Source organism: Muscardinus avellanarius, assembly GCF_963383645.1.
Source record: "Muscardinus avellanarius genome assembly, chromosome: 5".
NCBI classification, from domain to species: Eukaryota; Metazoa; Chordata; class Mammalia; order Rodentia; family Gliridae; genus Muscardinus; species Muscardinus avellanarius.
In genome coordinates this window covers 79771711-79793466 of record NC_137790.1, presented here as the reverse complement: position 1 = coordinate 79793466, position 21756 = coordinate 79771711, and the positions used below count along the sequence as shown (strand labels likewise).

General features: G+C 36.5%; 1 protein-coding gene across 2 annotated transcripts in view; it reads right to left on the bottom strand.

Moving 5' to 3' along the window:
* ATP13A4 (ATPase 13A4) overlaps nt 1-21756 on the bottom strand; it is a gene marked incomplete at both ends in the record, with an annotated part of 172667 nt that overhangs the window by 142530 nt on the left and 8381 nt on the right. The window lies entirely within an intron of this gene.

Below are 21756 nucleotides of genomic sequence, written 5' to 3'. Positions count from 1 at the left end.
ATGTCTTTTTATGTTGGTTTATCTCACTTAACATAATTATTTCCAGTTCCCTCTATGCTGTTGCAAATGACAGGAGTACATTCTGTCTTTGCCACTGAATAGTATTTCATTGTGTATGCTACCACATTTTCTTCTTCCACTCATCAGTTCATGGACACTTAGGTTGTTTCCATTTCTTGACTATAATGAGTAGTGCTGCAATAAAGAGTGCCAATGTCTCTTAGACATACAGATTTCATTCCCTAAAAATATATACTCATCAGTAACACTGCTGGATCATTTAAGAATTCTATGTTTAGTATTTTGAAAAATTTCTGAGCCAGGCGTGGTGGCACATGCTTGTAATCCCCACACTTGGGAGGCAGAGACAGGAGGATGGTGCAGGTTCGAAGCCAGCCTCGCTGGCTTAAGAGACCCTGTTTCCAAATAAAAAAAAATATAAAATAGGTCTGGGATTGTACCCCAGAAGTAGGGTTTCCAGGAACCCCAGTACCACCAAAAACAAAAGAGAAAAAAATTCTGTACTATTTTCTATAAGGGCTTAACCTATTTACATTAGAGCTTGTGTTTGAAATAGTTGGATAACATAGATGTTTCTTCCATCGGAGCGTAAGCTCCTTGAGGTAGGAACAGAGCTTCATCTACTTTACAGCGCCAGAGCATCTAGACCACAGGGATTCATTATATCTATTCAGTTTACATTGTGTGGGTACTGGGTAGGGCTGAGAAGACATGGATGGCATGAAGGTCTTTGCTGAAGGATGTGTCAGGAAGCACAGCAGGAATGTGTAATGTGGTCCAAAGTGTGTTGAGTGTGATTGCCACATACTCCTCTTTGAAGCAGCTACTACGTCTCCCAGAGGGAAAACTTTATTGCTAAAATAAAGACAGAAGTGTAAAGAGTTGTAATCTCCCAACCAAACCAGGTACTAGAAACTGTAGAAACAGCTCCTTCCACAACTAGATAATGAGTTCTGTGTCTATAATGCCTAACACGTGGCCTGTGTTCAGAATTTATGATCTAATACTGTTCCTGCACTTTGAGTTCTTTGGTAAAAAACGAACATGTCTTTTTCATCTTTGTGCTTAATGTGGCATTTCTGCATCCAGTGTGGGAACTTGTAGATAATATAACCTCAGAAAATTGAATTACACCAAAGTTGGATTGATTTTTGAATAGGTTTGAAGGAAAACTAGAAACAAGATGCTATTTTGCCTATTAAAATGGTCAAGATCTTTAGCAAGTGTTGAAAGCTGACAATGGAGCAGTTCCAAGGGTATTCCTAGAAAAAGCTGGTTAGACCCTTAATAAGGTGACACAAACTTGGCAGAACGCAGTTAGAAAATATATCAACTTTAAAAACTGTTCATGGGAGGCTGAGATAGCAGAATCACAGGTTCAAGGCCAGCCTCAGTAACTTAGTGAGACCTCTTTCAAAAATAACAATAATAAAATAAAATAAAATAAAAAGGCTAGGGGTATAGCTTAGATGTAGAATGCCCATAGGTTTAATCCCCAGTACCACAAAAAGAAATGTTCATAATTTTTATCCACTATTGTAGTTTTTATTTCTTTTTGTGTGTGTGGTACCAGAGATGGAACCCAGGGGCATTCTACCTCTGAGCTACACCTCCAGCCCTATTTTTTATTCTTTATTTCGAAACAGGGTCTCACTGAGTTGCAAAGGGCCTCACTAAGTAGCTGAGGCTGGCCGTGAACCGCGATCCTCTTGTCTCAGCCTCCCGAATGCTGGGATTACAAGTGTGTGCCACCACACCCAGCTATAGTTATTATTTCTAAAAAAAAATCTATCTTAAGAAAGTAATCTAAAATGAAAAGGTACAATTATATAAATATTTTATATACAATGATAAGACAAGAAAGAATTCAAAAGTCCAATGTTAGAAGTGTTGAGTGAATTATGGCACCTCCACAAAATACAGTATTGTTCAATTATCAAATTTATGCTTCCAACACATTTTAATGGCAAAAGTAAATACTTATAGTGTATCAAGGTGAACAAAGAATTTATAATTTAAATTCAATAATGTAGAAGAAATGTATAGGGGAAAATGCTTGAATAAAAAATGTCAAACATGACAGAACCAAGATAAATGTTTAGTTATTTCCTAATACTTTCCTATGGTTCCAAAACTTTATAAATAAAAATATTTTTAAAGACTAAAAATATATTTTTGTAGATAAGTGAGAAAAATATGAACTATTTTTCCTGTTTCTCTCAATAAGCCCAACTAAAAGCCCTAAATATTATATAGAAAATAAACATAAGAAAACTCTGGTGAGGAGAAAATATTCTAGCTAGGGATCTCAGAGATTAAGAAATGAATGACATAGTGATGATTTCCTGGGGTTTCTTATCAGCTTCATGTATACCATGTTGGAGGTAAAGAAGTTGGCAACCCAGATATAGGAGAAAGAAAAAGAGAGAGGAAGAGAGGAAAGAGGAGAAGAAGGAGGAAGAAGAGGAGAATGGAGGAGGAAGAGGAGGAGGAGGAGGAGGAGGAGGAGGAGGAGGAGGAGGAGAACACCACAACAGAAAACAACTTTGAAAGTCATAAGAGCAGAAAGAAAGGCAGACTAGCAAGGCAAAAACTTTAGAACAATAACCACATTATTTTAGCCAAACACCACAGAAAACAAACAAATATGGCCTGCCCTCACCTTCTTCCACCAGCAAGACCAAGTAAAAACCATAACTCCCATCCTTGTCAGGTTATATAGCAAGAATTAAACACCCCCAGCCCCAATCCCAGAAAGATGGTATCAGAGGAGGAGGTCAATTAGGGAGTTAGGACTTTTATTCTTGCCAGATGGTAATGAGCACCCTTACCCATCTGGTATCAGTAGAGATTATGTGGTGTAGCGACTGTATCTCTATCCTTGCCAATCTTAAGAAGGCTTCCTTTCCCACTTGATGTTGAGGTGTGGGATGTTGTCAGAAGAAGCATAATGAATATTTAGGATTTACCCCCACCCCACTCCACAGCATCAGTGGAAGGCATTTGGGGTCAGTAATGAGGTACTTCCAATCTTGAAGGCGAGAGAGGTATCAGCAGATTTCTAATAGAGCAGAAGCTCCTACTCCCATCCAGCAGTGATGAGCAGCCTTTCATGCAGTCTTCAAATGCCAGTGGAGGTTGAGTGGGAAACCTGGACTTTCACCCTCAGTTGGCAAGAATAGGGCAGTGCCATGCGCTTCCTCAAAAATCAACCATGACAAAAGTTTTAAATAAGATCCAGAGCCCCATAATATGATACCCAAAAGTTTTAGGGTTTTTTTTTTTTTTTTTTTTGGTGGTACTGGGGATGGAACCCTTCTCCCGGCTATACTCCCAAACCATAAATATACACACACACACACACACACACACACACACACACACACACACAATTTTTTTTGAAACAGGGTCTCTTAAGCCAGCAAGGCTGGCTTCGAACCTGCGTCTCCTGTCTCCGCCTCCCAAGCGCGGGGAATACAAGCATGTGCCACCACTCCTGACCCAAGTTTTAGGTTTTTATCTCAACAAATTTCTCTTTACATCAAGAACCAACAAAGTTCCAAGCTGGAAGAAATAAGATAACCAATACATGCCAACACCAAGATAACAGATGTTGGAATTATCTGATAAAAGATTTTAAAGTAGCCAGTATTTAAATGCTACAACAATTCTAAACACACTTAAAACAAATGAAAAATAGAATACCTAAAAAAATATATGATATAAATTAGAACCAAATGGAAATATTAGAACTAAATAATACAATACCTTAAAATTTTTACTTTAAAAATTTAAAACTCAGTGGACAGGCTCAATAGCAGAATCAATGGACAAAGAAAAAAACAGTAAAATGAAAGGTAGAACAATAAAAATTACTCAGTCTAAACTAGAGACAAAAAAATAGTCTTAAATTTTTGAACAGAGACTCAGGGATCTATAAAATTAAAATAAGGGATATAATCATATGTCTTATTGGAATCCTGAAAGGAGAATAAAAGAGAAAATAATTGAAAAAAGAACTAAAAAAATGGCTGAAAAATTCCCATCTCAAATTTAGCAGAAGACATATGCTTACAAATTTGAAAAATTATGTAAACTTCCAAAAGAATAAACTCAAAGAAATCTACAGAAGCAGAAACAATGGTCAAATCTATGAAACAGAAGGGGCTGATCTTGATTAATGAGGGTCTACATCTGAACATGTGTAAAATTATGAATAAGACATGGTTAACCTGGACAACCATTGGTGGGAGGGGGGAAGGGAAAACGGGGGCGGGGAGAGAGGGCACCAAATATAGTTTAAATGTATACTATTTATGTTCAATAAAAAAATGTTAAAATAAAAAAAACAAAGAAAAAATCTTAAAGGCAGTCAAAGACCTACATATAAAAGGGAACATTTTGAATGACTATAGGTTTCACATCAGAAACTATCTAAGTAAAAGGAAGTAACAGAACATCTTTCATGTGTTGATAAAAAGCACTGTCATTGCGTTATTGCAGCTGGCACACACTTGTAATCCCAGCATTCAGGAGGCTGAGACAAAGGATCACAGGTTCTCAGCCAGCCCCAGCTACTTAGGCCCTTTGCAACTCAATGAGACCCTGTTTCAAAATAAAGAATAAAAGCCGGGCGGTGGCACCACAGGTCTGAAGCCAGCCTTGCTGGCTTAAGAGACCCTGTTTCCAAATAAAAATATAAGAAATAGATCTGGGAGTGTAGCCCAGAGGTAGAAGGGTTTCCAGGAACCCCAGTACCACCAAAAAAGAAAGAAAGAAAGAAAGAAAGAAAGAAAGAAAGAAAGAAAGAAAGAAAGAAAGAAAGAAAGAAAGAAAGAAAGAAAGAAAGAATAAAGAATAAAAGATAGGGCTGGAGGTATAGCTCTGATATAGAATGCCCCTGGGTTCCGTCCCCGGTACCTCAAAAAAATTTTTTTTCTTGTGGTACTCGGGTTCCTGGAAACCCTTCTACCTCCGGGCTACACTTCCAGACCCATTTTATACTTTTTATTTGGAAACAGGATCTCTTAGGTCAAACCTGCGCGACCCTCCTGTCTCCGCCTCCCAAGCGTGGGGATTACAAGAGTATGCCACCATGCCCCGCTACCTCAAAAAAAATTTTAAAAAAAGCACTGTCATTGCAAAATTCCACATCCAGGAACAATATCCTTCAGAAATGAAGGGTAAATCAATAAATTCCCAGATTAAAAGAAAAACCTAAGAGAATTTATTCCCAGCATGCCACTCTGAATGAATAATTCAATAAAATTCTCTAAACAAAAAAAAAACAATAAAAAAGGAAACTTTGGATATCAAAGAGTTCATGAGAAGCAAAATTAAGTATAAATACAATAAACTTTCCTTCTCATCTTGTGCTTCCAAATCAAATTTCATTGTTGCAGCAAAATGGATGAATGGATTACAACACTGTGGGATATGTACACGATGGAGTTGTGCTCAGCCATAAAACAAAAATACAATTACAGTATTTTCGGGGAAATGGATGGAACTGGAGGACATTATGCTAAGTGAGATTCGTCAGTCAAAAAAACTAATATGTGAAAGCTAAAGTGAAATGGGTCATAGCTCCAGGTGAAAAAGGAGATCCTATAGAAGAGCAAATAAGACAACCTGAGGGGATGGGAGAGGGGAAGCTCACTAAGGCACAGATGTATTTAGACAAACGTATCGATATCAATCATTAAGCCAAGCATGGGAGGGAGGGCTGGGAAGGGAAGGGAGTGGGAATCGAATAGGGCTGGCTGGGTGATGTGTGCATGTATGTCTATACAAGATTTTTTTATCACATTATGATGTATGAATACAGTGCACCAATAAAGTAAAAAAAGTTTATAATGATTACAAAAATTATAATATGTAAGTTATAGTTGATGTGGTTCTAATGTAGTTAGAACATTTAAGGCAATTATAAAAGGGAAGAGTAAAAAAATGAAAGGTTTAGGTTTTCTAAACCTCACTTAATCTGATGAAGAGTTAAAACCAGTAAGTTGCAAGTTATAATGTAATATTTAGAGCAATATTAAGTAAGTCATATAAACATATATACCCCAAAACACTGTACATAAATCAAAGTGGAATTCTAAAATTATTCAAGTAACCTATGGGAAGTCAGGAACAAGAAAACACAAAAAACAACAAAACAGAACAAACAAAAACAAATAAAATGGTAAACATAAATCCAACATATTAATAATTATATAAATATAGTCTACATACATTAATTAAAATACAGAGATCACTAGTGTGTATTAAAATATATAATCTATTTGTCATCTATAAGAAACTTACTTCAAATAAAACAGTATAGCCTGACATGGTGAAATGGCACCTGTAATTCCAATGATTAAGGAGCTGAGACAGGAGGATTGCAGGTTTGCGGCCAGCCTCAGCAATTTAGATTCTCGGCAACCTAACAAGGCCATGTTTGTTTCAAAACAAAAAATATGCCGGGCGTGGTGAATGCTTGTAATCCCACGCTTGGGAGGCGGAGAAAGGAGGATGGCGCAGGTTCGAAGCCAGCTTTGCTGGCTTAAGAGACCCTGTTTCCAAATAAAAATATAAAAAATAGGTCTGGCAGTGTAGCCCGGAGGTAGAAGGGCTTCCAGGAACCCCAGTACCACCAAAAATAAATAAATAAATAAATAAATAAATAAATAAATAAATAAATAAATAAATAAATTTTTGGGGTGTAGCTCCAAGATAGAATGCCCTGAGTTCAGTGTCCAATACCATACAAAATGAATAAGCAAATAATAGTACAGGCAGGTTGAAATTAAAAACTGTAAAAATATGCTTTGGGTAAATATTAGTCAAAAAAAGGCAAGAGTGGCTATCATATAAGATAAATAGATTTCAGAACAAAGGAAATTACTGGAAACAGAAAGGGACATTACTTAATCATAAAACATTCAATTCTTAAATGTTCATACACAAAACAAAAATAAAAACTTTGTAAAGCAAATCTGATAAAACTAAAAGGACAAATGAGAAAAAACATAATTTAGAGTTGATGACTTTAATACCCTTTTCACAACAATTCATAAAACAACTAAATAAAAAATGAAAGAATATAGAAGACTCACCGGGCATGGTGGTGCACGCTTGTAATCCCCGCGCTTGGGAGGCAGAGATAGGAGAATCACAGAGGTTCGAAGCTAGCCGCTCTGGCTTAAGAGACATTATTTCAAAAATATAAGATAGGCCTGGGAGTGTATCCCAGAGGTAGAAGGGCTTCCAGGAACTCCAGTACCACCAATATATATATATATATATATATATATATATATATATATATATATATATATACATACACATATATATATATAAAATATAGATATATATAAATATATATATTTATATATAAATATATATATATAATGACTCAAGAACATAATCAACCAACAGGTTTGAATTGTTATTTATATAATATTCAATCCAACAATATCAGAACGGACATTGCTGTCAAGTACTCATGGAACATATATCAAGCCATAAATCAAGCCTCAACAAATTTTTTTAAAAATTGAAATCATACTGTTTTTTCCAATCATAATAAAGTAAAAATGAAAAAGAGTAACAGAAATATAAGAGGAATGTCATCAAATCCTTGGTATCTAAACAACACTTTTTTTTTTTTTTTTTTTTTTTTTTTGGTGGTACTGGGGTTCCTGGAAACCCTTCTACCTCCGGTATACACTCCCATATCTATTTTATACTTTTTTATTTGGAAACTGGGTCTCTTAAGCCAGAGAGACTGGCTTTGAACCTGCACAATCCTCCCAAGCACGGGGATTACAAGCGTTCGCCACCATGCCTGGCTAAACAACACATTTTTAAATAATTCATGGGTCAAAGAGGAAGTTTCAAGGAAAATTTAAAGTACATCGAACTGAATGAAAATTAAAGTACAGTATCACGGAATTTGTGTGAGATAGCCCAGCTCAGAGTGCTAAAACCAAACTAATAGAGCTCACTGCATATATTAGAGAGGATAGAATCCCAATACAATACCTAAGCTCTCACCTCAAGAATTTATATAAAGAGCAAAACTCCTCACACTATGCATAACAAATGTAGTAATAATGATTAAGAACAGAATAATGGAAATTGTAAATAAAAAATAGAAAAACCAATGAAACAAAGAAATTCTTCTTTTAAAATATCACAATAGACTTCCAGGAAGATGGCGACCGAGAAAAGCGGGGCTTAAGAGCCCTGCTAACAACCAATCTCCATTACCACAAAATCAGCGCCTTTCATAGCCAGAAAACACCATCACCAGAGAAACAAAAAAATCACCAGGCTCCAGAGAGAAAGTGGACTGAGAACAGAGCTCAGAGCCACAGAGGAGATACACCGGCCTCACGCCCGAGGACGCGGCAGCAGCGCCATACTGCCGGCGGCAGCGGCGAGTTCACCAGATGGCTACAGCAAGCCGAGGGACTCAGAGTGGAACTCAAAACCAAGAAGAAATACGCCAGCCTCACGGCCAAGGGCATAGCAGTGGCGCCATATTGCCACCGGCGGCAGCAGCAGCAAATTCACCGAGTCCAGTTCAGCTACATCTGCGAACTCAAGAACAGTTAGTCAAATTGCGGGCCCCAAAGGAGAAATCCCAGTACTGTACTCCCTGGGACTTGACCCAGTGGGGGAGTGGCAGTGGCAGAGATATCACACCATAGGAGAACGTGCAACCTGGCACCCCCCATAGTTTAAAGCAGCCTCTTTCGACTCCCTGGGTCAGAGACTCTGTGATACAACCCAGTAAAGGAGTAGTGGGGTCTGAGATACTACTGACTCGAGATCCAGAGCACCTTAAGTGAAGACATAATGACCCAGGGAAGAACCCAGAGAAGGCACAAACTTCCAAAATCATGGGAAAGAGGAATAACAATGGAGCAATGAATGCCCACAACCCCACAACATCAGAACCTGATAAAACAGAAAATCAGAGATTTCTAGAAGATAAAATCAGGAAAATAACTGTAGAAATAATAGAAGTTCTTCGAAAAAAATTCAGAGAGAGCCAAAAAGAGATAAAGGATGCAATTAATGAAGTAAAGGCCTCAATTCAAAGCACAAACAACCGATTAGACCACATGGAGAACAGAATCTCGCTCTTAGAAGATGATCATTCCAAAAATGAATGCATAGTTTCTAATCTAGAAAAAAATATCCAACAGCAGGAATCTGACATTGAAGAAATATGGGCCCATTTTAAGAGAGCTAACCTAAGAATAATTGGAATAGAGGAGGGAAAAGAAAGTGAAACCAAAGGGATCAACAATCTCTTCAAGGAAGTAATAGCAGAAAAATTTCCAAACATAGAGCAAGAGGTCAATACAGAGATCCAGGAAACTTATAGAACTCCCTTTAGACAGGATCGGAGAAGAGGATCCCCACGCCACATAATTGTCAAAATGACCAATGTGGAAGCCAAGCAGAGAATCTTAAAGGCAACAAGAACAAAGGGCCAAGTGACATTCAGAGGCAAACCAATTAGAATCACTCCAGACTTCCCAAACCAAGTCATGAGAGCCAGAAGGGCTTGGAGTAACATATTCCAAACTCTGAAAGAAAACAACTTCCAGCCAAAAATTTCCTACCCAGCAAAAATTTCCATCAAATTAGATGGGGAAATAAGACGCTTCCACGACAAACAGAAACTGAAGGAATTTATGTCTTCAAAACCAGCGCTAGAGAAAATACTCAAAGAGATTAACTACAAAGAAGAAATAGGTAACACACACCAGAACCAGAGAAACAAGATTTTCCATCCAACAGACAACTAAGATTGGTTATCTGTGGAGATTCATTATTTATGTTAGTCTTTTACCTATCTCTAAATGGTATTGTTTGCCTTTATTGTTGCTAATTTTTAGGATTTCTAGTTGGAATATTAATATACCTTCAGATATAGCATTTGGAAATATTTTATCCCATTCTATCAGTAACTTTTAACTCTGTTTACATTGTCTTTGGATATACAATATTTTTTTATTTTTTAGGGAGTTTGTATACTCTTCTGTTGCCTGTGCCATTGAAATCATATCCAAGAAATCACTGCCAATTTCAATGTTGTGAGGTTTTATGACCCAGATTTTCTTCTAAAAGTTTATAGTCTTAAGATTTATATTTAGGTCTTTTATCTATTTTGAGTTAATATTTGTATATGGGATTAGGTAAGGGTCCAATTTTATTCTTTTCCATGTAATTATTATTTTTCAACAATATTTAGTTAAAAGATTATTTCCACCACCAAATGTTCGTGGAAACCTTGTCAAAAATAACTTGACAATATAGGGAAAAATTTAGCTCTAGGCTTGTATTTAACTCCAGTGGTTTATATATCTGCCTTTAGAACAGTACTACACTGTTTCAATTATTGTAGCTTTATATGGTTTGAAATCAGAAAATATATATCTTCTAGCTTTGTTCTTTTTCAAGATCGTTTTGGGTATCTAGAATCCATATTCCATATTAGGATAGATTTTTTTCTGAAAAATAAATATATAAATATATGATAGTTTCACCTAAAAAAATAGAAAAAAATATTCTCTGGTAAGAAAGAAAGCAGAAAGAAATATTGAAATGTTATCTTTAAGTCATCAAAAGCTTGGTATCAGACAAATGAAACTGTTATGTGAGATTATCATTTTTAATTTTGGATAAATGCTATAATACTTGATGTCAACCACTAAGCCAAGCATGGGAAGGAGGGATGGGGAGGGAATGGGTTGGGGATCGGGTGGGGGCTGACTGGGTGATGTGTGCATGTATGTCTACAAAAGTTTGTATCCCACTATGATGTATGAATACAGTGCACCAATAAAATAAAATTAAAAAATAAAATAAAATATCACAATAATTAGCAAGACAAAGAATAAAAGAATTACTGATGTCAGGGATTAAAACATCAAACAAAAAAGGAAATATCCTAAACAATTCTAACACACAAGTTTGGCAACTAGACAAAATGAACGAATTCCTTGAAAAATACAAACTACTGCTGGGCGTGGTGGCGCACGCTTGTAATCCCTGCCCTTGGGAGGTGGAGACAGGAGGATCGCACAGGTTCAAAGTCAGCCGCGCTGGCTTTGGAGACCCTGATTCCAAATAAAATTATAAAAATATAAGTCTGGGAGTGTAGCCCGGAAGTAGAAGGGTTTCCAGGAACCCCAGTACCACTAGGAGAAAAAAAAACTACTCCAATTCACTCAATTTAAAATAGGTTTTTGAATAACTGCTCATTACTATTAAGAAAATTGAATTCATACATTTTAATTCCCCCAAAAAGAAATTACTAGATAATTTCACTAAATTTTTACCAAATATTTAAAGAATTAACTTTACTTCTACCCAATCTATCCAGAAAAATAAAAGAAAATGGAACATTTCTCAATTCATTATATGAAACTGGTATAACCCAGATTAACAAAACTAAAACTAATTGAAAGGGAGAAAAGAAAGAAAGAAGAAAGAAAGAAAGAAAGAAAGAAAGAAAGAAAGAAAGAAAGAAAGAAAGAAAGAAAAGGGAGGGAGGGAGGGAGGGAGGGAGGGAGGGAGGGAGGGAGGGAAAAAGAAAACTACACACCAATATCTCTCAAGAATACAGAAGTAAATGACCTTAACAATTATTAACAAATAAAATTCAGCAATATGGTAACAAAATTATACATTATGACTTAGTAAGGTTTATTTCAGGTATGCAAGGCTGCTTCAACAACTAAAATAAAATGGATTAAGGTTGATTTGACAGACCACCGTGTTAATAAAGTAAGGAAGAAAAATCCCATGTTCATAACAATTGATGCAGAAAAACATGACAAAATTGTATACACATTTTGATGAACAACTTAAAAAAACTGGAATAAAAAGGAACTCTCTTAACCTGACAAGAAGCAGCTTTGAAAACCCTAGTGTTAATATATTTAATGGTGAAAGAATGAAAGGCTATTTTCCCCACAAAGGCAGATATAAAACAACTGTGTCCACGCTCTCCACTCTCATTTTAACATTCTACTAGAATTCATAACTAGGTAAGAAAAGAAAAAAAGAAAAGAAAAGAAAAGAAAAGAAAAGAAAAGAAAAGAAAAGAAAAGAAAAGAAAAGAAAGCTGACCCAATTTTCTTTTCTTTCTTTTTTTTTTCTTTTTTTTTTTGTGGTATGGGGGATGGAACTCAGGGGGATTCTACCTCTGAGCTTCACACCCAGCACTACTTTTTATTCTTTATTTTTGAAACAGGTTCTCACTGAGTTGCAAAGGGCCTCACTAAGTAGCTGAGACTCTCCTAGAACCACAATCCTCCTGGCTCAGCCTCCCAAATGCTGGGATTACAAGTGTGCGCCACCACATCCAGCCTTCAATTTTCACATGGTATAATTTCTATGTAAAAAAAATCTACACAAGAAAAACCTCCTAAAGCTAATAAATTCAACTCAGCAAGGTTACATGATACAAAACAAACATACAAAAATTATTGTAGTTCTATATCATAGCAGTGAGTATAAGTATATAGGCACTGAAATTTAAAACACAGGCTATTTACAATCACTCAGAAACAAAATACATATACAACTTAAACAGCAAAAACTTCAAAATACTGATGAAAGAAATCATAGAAGATCTAAATAAACTAGGAGATACACCAGAGTCATGGTTTTGAAAACTCATTGTAGCAAAGATTTTAATCCTTTCCAATTTAAATGCAAGTTTCATGCAATAATACCAAGATTCCAGTAATATTTTTGTATATATAAATAAGATAATTCTCAAATGTATATAGAAAGGCCCACAAACTATAATAGATAAAACAATTTTGGAAAATAAGGAAAAAAGTGGGAGCAGTCAGTCCAGTTAATTCAAGACTAGTTACATAGATGCCATAATCAAGATTGTATAGCACTGACACATAAATCAATGGAACAGAGAAGAAAACCAGAAAATAGACCTACACAGATACACCCAAGTGATTTTTGACACATGTGCAAAAAACAATTCAATGGAGAAAAAGTAGAACAGCTTTTTCAACAAATGGCAATCAACACCTTACAAAAAAATTGACTCATAATGGAGCACACACTTAAATATATAACATAATACTTTAAGAAAAAACATTGGAAAAAATTTAGCCGGGTGTGGTATCACACACTTGTAATCCCCATGCTTGGGAGGCTGAGACAGGAGGATCACGCAGGTTGGAAGCCAGCCTCAGCTACTTACTGAGGTTCTCAGCAACTTAGGGAGACCCTGTTTCCTAATAAAGTATAAAATAGGTCTGAGAGTGTAGCCCAGAGGTAGAAAGTTCCTGGGTTCCACTCCCAGTACCACACACACAAAAAAAAAAATAGGACCTATGGTTATGCACAATTTTTAGACTTGAAACATTCTAGACCCCAAAAAATAGCATTATCCATAAGAGGAAAATTTGAATACTGTACTTCATCAAAATTAGACCAGGGGAGGAATGAGGGGGGAGAAAGACTAGGAACTGGGAAATAAAACTGACCAAATTATGTTATGTGCATGGACCAATATGTAAGAGCAAATCCCCCTCTTATATATCACTATCATGCACCAATAAAACAATTTTTTAAACTTTTTTTCTGTGAAATATCCTGTAAAGAACAAAAAAGAAAAATTAAAACTACTAATGGGGAGAAAATATCTGCGAGCCACACCTGCAAATGAATGCCCTTCATTGGGTGGATGGTTAAAGAAATAATGCCACTCTGAAATATTGCTAAGCAATAAAATGAATAAACTTGATATACATAACAACCTAAATCTAATTTTTTTTTGCAGTTCTGGGAATGGAACCCAGGGGCTTTCTACCTCCGGGCTATACTCCCAGACCTTTTTTATATATTTTATTTGGAAACAGGGTCTTACTAAGTTGCTGAGAGCCTCACTAAGTAGCTGAGGCTGGCTTCAAACCTGCGCGATCCTCCTGTCTCAGCCTTCCAAGCGCGGGGAATTCCAAGCGTGTGCCACCATGCCCGGCCAACCTAAATCTAATTCTAAAGAAACTACTTTTAAAAAAAATCAAAAGTTATATACTGTATAATTATATGACCTTCTTGAAATGACAAGATAAAAGAAAAGAATAATTTACTGATAACTGCTTGAATTTAAGGTAAGGGTAGAGGTGGGAAGGAAGTTGATATAGTTATAAAAAGAAACATGAAGGGTCCTTATAAAGAGGGAAATGTTTTGTACCTTGATTGTATCAATGTCACTATCCTGACTGTCTTATGGAACTATAGTTTTGCAAGATGTTATCAATGGGGGGAACTGGATAAGAGTACACAGGATCTCCCTGTATTCTTTTTATAACTGCATGTGAATTGTAAATATATTTTTAAATAAAAACAAAAAGAAAAAATTAATGAGTTGAATTAGGTTCTCTCTCAGTGGTTTTTACATACCTGAAATTCCATATGTTGAGAGGCTTAGTAATCCTTTGGCTCTTGATTTCAAGTGGCACCTGTTTGATTTCACCTATTTCTAGTACATAAAGCTCCCAGGAAACATCCAAATGAAAGACATGTAAGTAAATTAATCAGACAGATCCTATAGATATAAAACTATTTAGAGAAGGAAAAAGAGAAGGCAGGCAAGGGAAGCTCTTACACAAAATGAATGGTTAATGGAAGAATTCATATTAAAAAGAACTGAAGCTTCAAAACAGGGCCATACCAGCTTATAAATATCTATTGACTTCTCTGAGGGCCCATGCACATCTTAAACACAACCCAGCCCAGGTCCTCTCAGCACTCTGCTAAACCAGTACTTGTGGATGGAAATACATTGGACAACTCTTACAAGAAATTTTACTATGGCAACAAATAAAAGATAATAATAATAATAATAATAATAATATAATAATAATAGTGATAGTAATAGTATAATAATGATAATAATAAAATAATAATGAAATGAGATCAGAAAAGAAAAGATCAGGGATCAAAAAGCAGTTTCTGTCAAGCCAAAAATATTTTTAGCCTACTGGGCAATATGCCGTCTCTCTCAGATACTCAGTGTGGCTCCAAAACAGGCAGAGACAATATGTAAATAAGTGGGTGTGGCTGCTTTACAACAAAGGTTTATTTACAAAAACAATTGTGGAAGATCATAATTTATCTATTGGCAATGGTTTGCAGATTCCTGCCATAAAGAAAAACAGAAATCTTTACTCTTTGCATCAGTAATGATAGTAACCAACTTAAGGAAACTATTGAAAATGTGAAATGAAATATCACCTGAAAGTGCTTAGCAATGGGCAGAGGACCTAATATGAAGTGAATAAATATTATTATTTTACTACTACTAGTAGTAGTAGTAGTACTACTACTACTACTAGGCCTCCTCAATGACCTTACTGACAGAAAGAGGCATCATTCCTACCTATTCTTCTGGGTGGACACCCTTTATCACAGAATCTCTGGGGTCTTCAAAGGGGAACCATACCAAAAGAGTATGACTTCTTGAACTATCATAAAGAAGACTTTCTGTTGTCAAAAGATTGGACCATGAAGAGCGGCTTAAGAAACTGAGTGTGTTTCTACTGAGGAAGAGATGCCTGGGGCATGGAGATGGGCAACATATGTGAGCACTTTGTAAGCAGGAGCTGTGGGAATAAGGAAGATGAAGCTGATTTTTGACAGGTGGCCCCAGAAGGTGAAGGGAGTTGGACTAACGAATTGAGATTAATGGAAACATATTTCAGTTCACCATAAGGAAGAAGGCTTTTAATAGTTCTGACTTGCAAGGACATGTTTGTCTTGTGGAAAATTTTCTTCTCTGAGGGCATTTAAGTAAAGTTGGAGGAACAGTAAGGGGCAGAAGGAGGTCAGATAACCTTTGACAAAGCTTCTGGCCTAGAACCCTCTGATCCTATGAAAAGGTGAAGTGGAGTGTGGTAAATCAATCCCCTGTTTCTCTAAATTTAAATCCTTATTTACTTTTGGATTTGTATGTCATTTCATATTCTTTAGGAATGTAGCTATAACCAGTTATAGTCATCCACCATTCATCATTTATTTATTCATATATGTACACATATATATTCACATATATATGAATACTTACTATTGTCTGGCACTTTTCTAAACATTAGAGATACAACTGTGAATAGCTGATCAACAAGCCGTTTAAAATTAATTAGAAAATTTTGGGGGGGGGTAATAGTCCACCTTTTATTCATATGTTCTTTTGTTATTTTTAACTTACCAAATGATTTAGAAATGTAAAATGTGTATGAAATTATTTCAATTGTCTTAAAATACAAAATTATAAACTTATCTGCATTAAAACATTGTGCACAACTTCAGAAAGAAGATGATTAGGTTTTTCTTCCCATAACTTTGAAAGCCCTCACAATTAAGCCTTTATTAAAGAATAAATATCACAGCTGACCAAAGAGTTTAGAATTTGGTATAAAGATAATAGGAATTGTGGCCTTTATTTATTCCTCCCAGGGTAGGAACAGCAAGGAGAATCTACATAGAAAACTTCTGGAATAAACTCTAAAGGCCCTGAAGCCCCATTGGCCCTGCAACATGTTCTGCTGTGGTAAGAATGAATCCTTCCTAAGAACATGATGCCATTTGCTTGAAAAATCTTCAAAGAGAAACTTCACAGTTTCCCATCACACGATCCTGTTTAATACTTCTCTGCAAAGATGGCACTGCTGAACCTCAGAAACATAGCCTCATGGCAGTCGATGAAGAGATGAGTTTGGTTCTTATCTACTCACTCACTCTTGAGAGGGAAGTTAAAAACCAGACTAGCCTTACCCATGGGCAAACCTCAAGAGGATATGGTAGAAGGCCACTAAGACTCTTTCAAAAATAAACAAACCTGCCTCTAGCTTATTCATGACACTGACAATTCTATACCCAGAGGAGTTCCCTGCAATATTATTTGCAGTGGTAAACAGGAAGCAACCTATATATATAACAAAAAGCAATTTTAATACTATTATACAGCCATTAAAATAATGTCTGCTAAGTATTTTAGTAGCCTAAGAAGAATATCCATGATACTCTGTGGTCACAGCTATAGCATTTATTCTTTAATAAAGGCTTAATTGTGAGGGCTTTCAAAGTTATGGGAAGAAAAACCCAATCGTCTTTCTTCTGAAGTTGTGCACAAGGTTTTAATGCAGAAAAATTCATAATTTTGATAAATTTGATGATACTATTAAGTGGAGAGAAACGACATAAAATTAAGCAGTATGACTTCAAGTTTGATTGGGGAAAGTGTGGGCCTGAACAAAAACAGTTCAGAAAAAATAGATGCATCAAACAAAATCTTACTGGCATTTCTTACTGCCTAGGGTGGTAGCATCACTGTGATTCTTCTTTTATATTATAATTTTCTGTATTTTGTGCATATTGATCACTGAAATCATGTTTCACTCTTAAAAATCAGAGAACTAAACAATATTTTCCTGAAAAGCCCTTTTCTACCTGCCAACAGATATTTAAAATACCAAGGGAAAACTATGTTACATATTTTCTCTGGCAAAGAACATCATCCTGCGGGAAGCTGACCATTTAAACAGTATTTGTCTAGTTGGGTTTAAATTATGTATTGACAATCGGAGAAAATTATGTTTGTGTGTCAATATGTCCATTTGTACTTTTTGTTTGTTTTCTTCAATCACTTAGCCCCATTTTTTCCGCTCCAGATTACAGCATGCACTGCCTTCCTTTTCTTCACTACTCTCAGCTGATGTGATTTATGTAGAGTTGACTCTGACTCACTCAAGAGGACACAGAACCATAAGTAAAATGTTCTCCAGGCCACACTAGGTGCAAAGAGCAAAAAATGATCCAATCAGATTCCATGGGGGGAAACAAGTATCTTAACAGAACTACTGAGAGAATGGCAAGTTATTTTTTCCCTGAAGTGTCACCTGGGATTATTTGGTTTTAGGGTTATCAGAGGGCCCCGGATGAAGTCTAAGAATAAAACCAGCAGGGTGGAAAGTGAATCTAATAAGTAGGAAGAAGCGGCACTGATGCACCATTTATGATCCTGGGATCAATCTGTGCCTGCAGGTGGTTATATACTTGTATTTTCAATGGAGCAAACAAATTAACTTTGTTTTGCTAAGACTATTTAGCTAAATTTTTAAGTTCCCTTGCAACCAAAAGAGTTTTGACTAATATAAAATTTCCTAAAAGTTAGACTCTGAACCAGAGACCAAGGATAGAGAATTGAAAATAAGAATTATCTTAGTAAGAGCCAGATAATGACATGTTAGTTAAGATGACTTATATAGCCATCAAACATAAGAAGATTGTAGAGACAAAATGTACATCCTGAATAATATGTATGTATGATTTTACTTTTCATCTGTTTAACAGCTGAAGTAGTTCCAGTTTTAGTAATACACACATACACATACACAAACACACACACACACACACACACACACACACACACACACACACATGAGACGAGGTGTCATGAATTTAAGCAGGTTATATATTTTTAATATAACATTATTAGAGAAAAACTATAGCAAACATAAACCGAAGACCAGGAAGCAGATGAAAAAAAAATTCAGAAATTACCAAGAATAAGTCCTGCCAAACAAGCCTCATATACTCTCTTAATAGCCAGTGTTACCTAACTGGTTAGGATAATGATTAACATATGGTTTATCTGATTTTCAAAGATATCGCTTAAAGACTTTTGTTTCTAAATATAGAGTGCTACAAATAACATCACATCCATCATAACCACCAGAAAAAGAAAAAGATAAAAAACCCACAGAGTCCTACGTTTTCTTGAGCTCATCAGATAGCCAAAGTTTCAGACCAATCAACTAAACCAAATTCCAAAGAAGGACAAGTCCCTCCAAAAAGAGAAAGGGTAAAAGAGAGTTTTCTTCTTTTCAAGATCATAGGAGATGATAAGCAAATAAGAAATCAGCTAAAATTTTAACTAATTCTTAAAGGCCAAGTGTGGACTTATAGCAAAAGTTCAAAATACTGTATGTTTTCAGATCCTGAAAGAGTTCACATTCATTCAGAATCTCTTCCCTAAAGGCACCAACTGGTGCTCATGAGAAGCTTGGGGGCAAAAAAAGACATTCTAGAGAGGTCCCCCCACCTTTAGAAGCAAAGGTGTAATGAGGCACTGATGGCTCTAGAAGAAGGCTCAAATTCCCTCTACTTATCTCTATTTAGTGATTTAAGTTGCTGGGATAAGGTAGTAATTGACAACTCTATTACTTCTAAGTAAAAAACCCTCTCCCAAGACACAAGCAAAAAAACCTAGGAGGTTCCCACAAGGAGCACGGAGGAGCATAAAGGGAAGACACTTCTATGATATAGGTGTGTACAGAAAGCTACAACCTAAAAGGATATCCAGGTGATCTGACCCTAGCACCTGTGCCCATCTCCCTTTCTATGCCCAGAAAACCATAGATCTGTGACTTTTATAAAACAGGCCTGCAGGCTTTGTTTCTCACAAGCTCAAAAATAGCTACTAAGTTAATATGCAGTCATAGGTTTATGGAATAGTTATAGTAGAAATAGGCCACACCGAAAGCATAAAGGCAGTAGACTCTTAAAAGTTAAGAACAGAATCTTTGGTGCCAACCTACCTGGGCTCAAGTTGTGTTTTCTGTACCTTAAAGGCCAGAGTTGGCCAAATTATGTAGCTTCTCAGTAGCTTCTTTTGTAAAATTGGATTAACAACCAAATTAAGTCAAAAAGGAAGACAGAAACTATTGTAATACATGTACAAAGTCTTCAATTCACTGTATCAGAATTTATCACATACATTCAAGGTGATACTGAAAGATATAGGCATAAAACATGACACAGTTCCTGACGGATAACTCACAATATGTTGGGGGAGAGAAATAAACACATGAGTCTAATATAAAACGTAATGAAAAATTCAATAATAAAAATTCAAACCTAGACCAAATAAGGAAGGGATAAATATGACCGCAAAGTTCCCTGATACCTTGATAAGGAAATCATATTTGAGATGGATAAACAGGACTCTGATGGTCAGGTATCAGGGGAATGACATATTAAGAAAGTATATTGCCAGGCATGATTTCATGTACCTGTAGTTCCAGTACTGAGGAAGTTGAAGCAACAGGAGCCCTTGAGCCCAAGAATTCAAGCCCAGCCTGAGTAACATAGTGAAACCTCTTTCCTCTTTCTCTCCACCCCTCCCAAAAATGTGTAATATATATAAGAATAGCAAGCAAACAGACCACGTTGGGGTGGTCAGAGAAAATAGAAAATGAAAAATAATCTCAGATCTTTCCTCCAAATTGAAATATTCTTTGGTGTTTCCAAATTAAATGAGAGCAAAGCTAAAGTAAAAAAATAATTTTTTTTCATTAAAAACAGGTATAAGCCGGGTGTGGTGGTGTACGCTTGTAATCCCAGCAATTGGGAGGCTGAGACCAGAGGATCGCAGTTCGCGGACAGCCTCAGCTACTTAGTGAGGCCCTCTGCAACTCAGTGAGACCTGGTTTCAAAATAAAGAAAAATAGGGCAGGGGGTGTAGCTCAGAGGTCAAATGCCCCTGGGTTTCATCCCCAGACCCGCAAAAAAAACCAAACAAACAAAAAAAAAAACAGGTATATAAGAGGCTGAGGCAGCAGAATCATATGTTCAAGACCAGCACACTATAACTTAATGAGATCCTCTTTCAAAATAAAGAATAGTATAGGACTGGGGATACAGCTCAGTGGTAGAATGACATTAGGTTCAATCTCCAGCACCACAAAAAAAAAGGAAAAAAAACTAGTAGAATAAACCACATATACATGTGTGTGTGTGTGTGTGTGTGTGTGTGTGTGTGTGTGTGTGTGTGTAGGGCCTGGGGATGAAACCCAGGGGCATTTGACATCCGAGCTACACCCCCTGCCCTAGTTTTTATTTTTTAATTTTGAAACTGGGTCTCATTGAGTTGCAGAGGGCCTCTCTAAGTAGCTGAGGCTGTCAGTGAACCACGATCATCCTGTCTCAGCCTCCCAAATGCTGGGATTACAAGCGTGCGCCACCATGCCCGGCTTATATTTACATTTTTTTATCTATCTATCCAAACATAATACTTGATACTTTTGCATTGGAGCTGGCATCAGAACATGGGTCATTCCTCACAATATCATCTTCTATGTGCTGATTCTAAAACTTGAGAAGCATAGTTTCAAAGCCCTCCAACCATGGGTCTCCCAAAAGTCCAATCAATTCTGTAAATGCTAATGTGATTACAATCTCAGCCAGGGCCCATGTGTGCACTCACTGAAGTCAGAGAGCGTCCTGGCCCGAGGGACATAATATTTCTTTGGAAGCATGCAAGACATTTGGGCCTCCGCTCTGTTCTTTTTCTGAGAGGACAACCAGGGCATAGCTGTGCTCATTGCCCATAAGAGTAGCCTCAGGCAGAGAAGGGTTGAGAGGCTGTGTCCTGAGCTGCTTGCAACTTTATCCAGGCTAGAGTTTTGGGCAGTTAACCAAAGTTTATATGATGGGCATTTGGAAAAAGCTGTGGGCCAAGCAGGTGGGTAGTCCTACTCTGGTTGTTCTTCACAAAGCCTTGAAACTGTAACCCAGGAATGAATCTCCTCTGGATACATCAACAAATCACCATCTCCTCTGAAGGACAAGTCCATGTGTTCTCTGAAGACACTATAAGTTTCAGCAATGATTAACCATTAGCCAGTACTC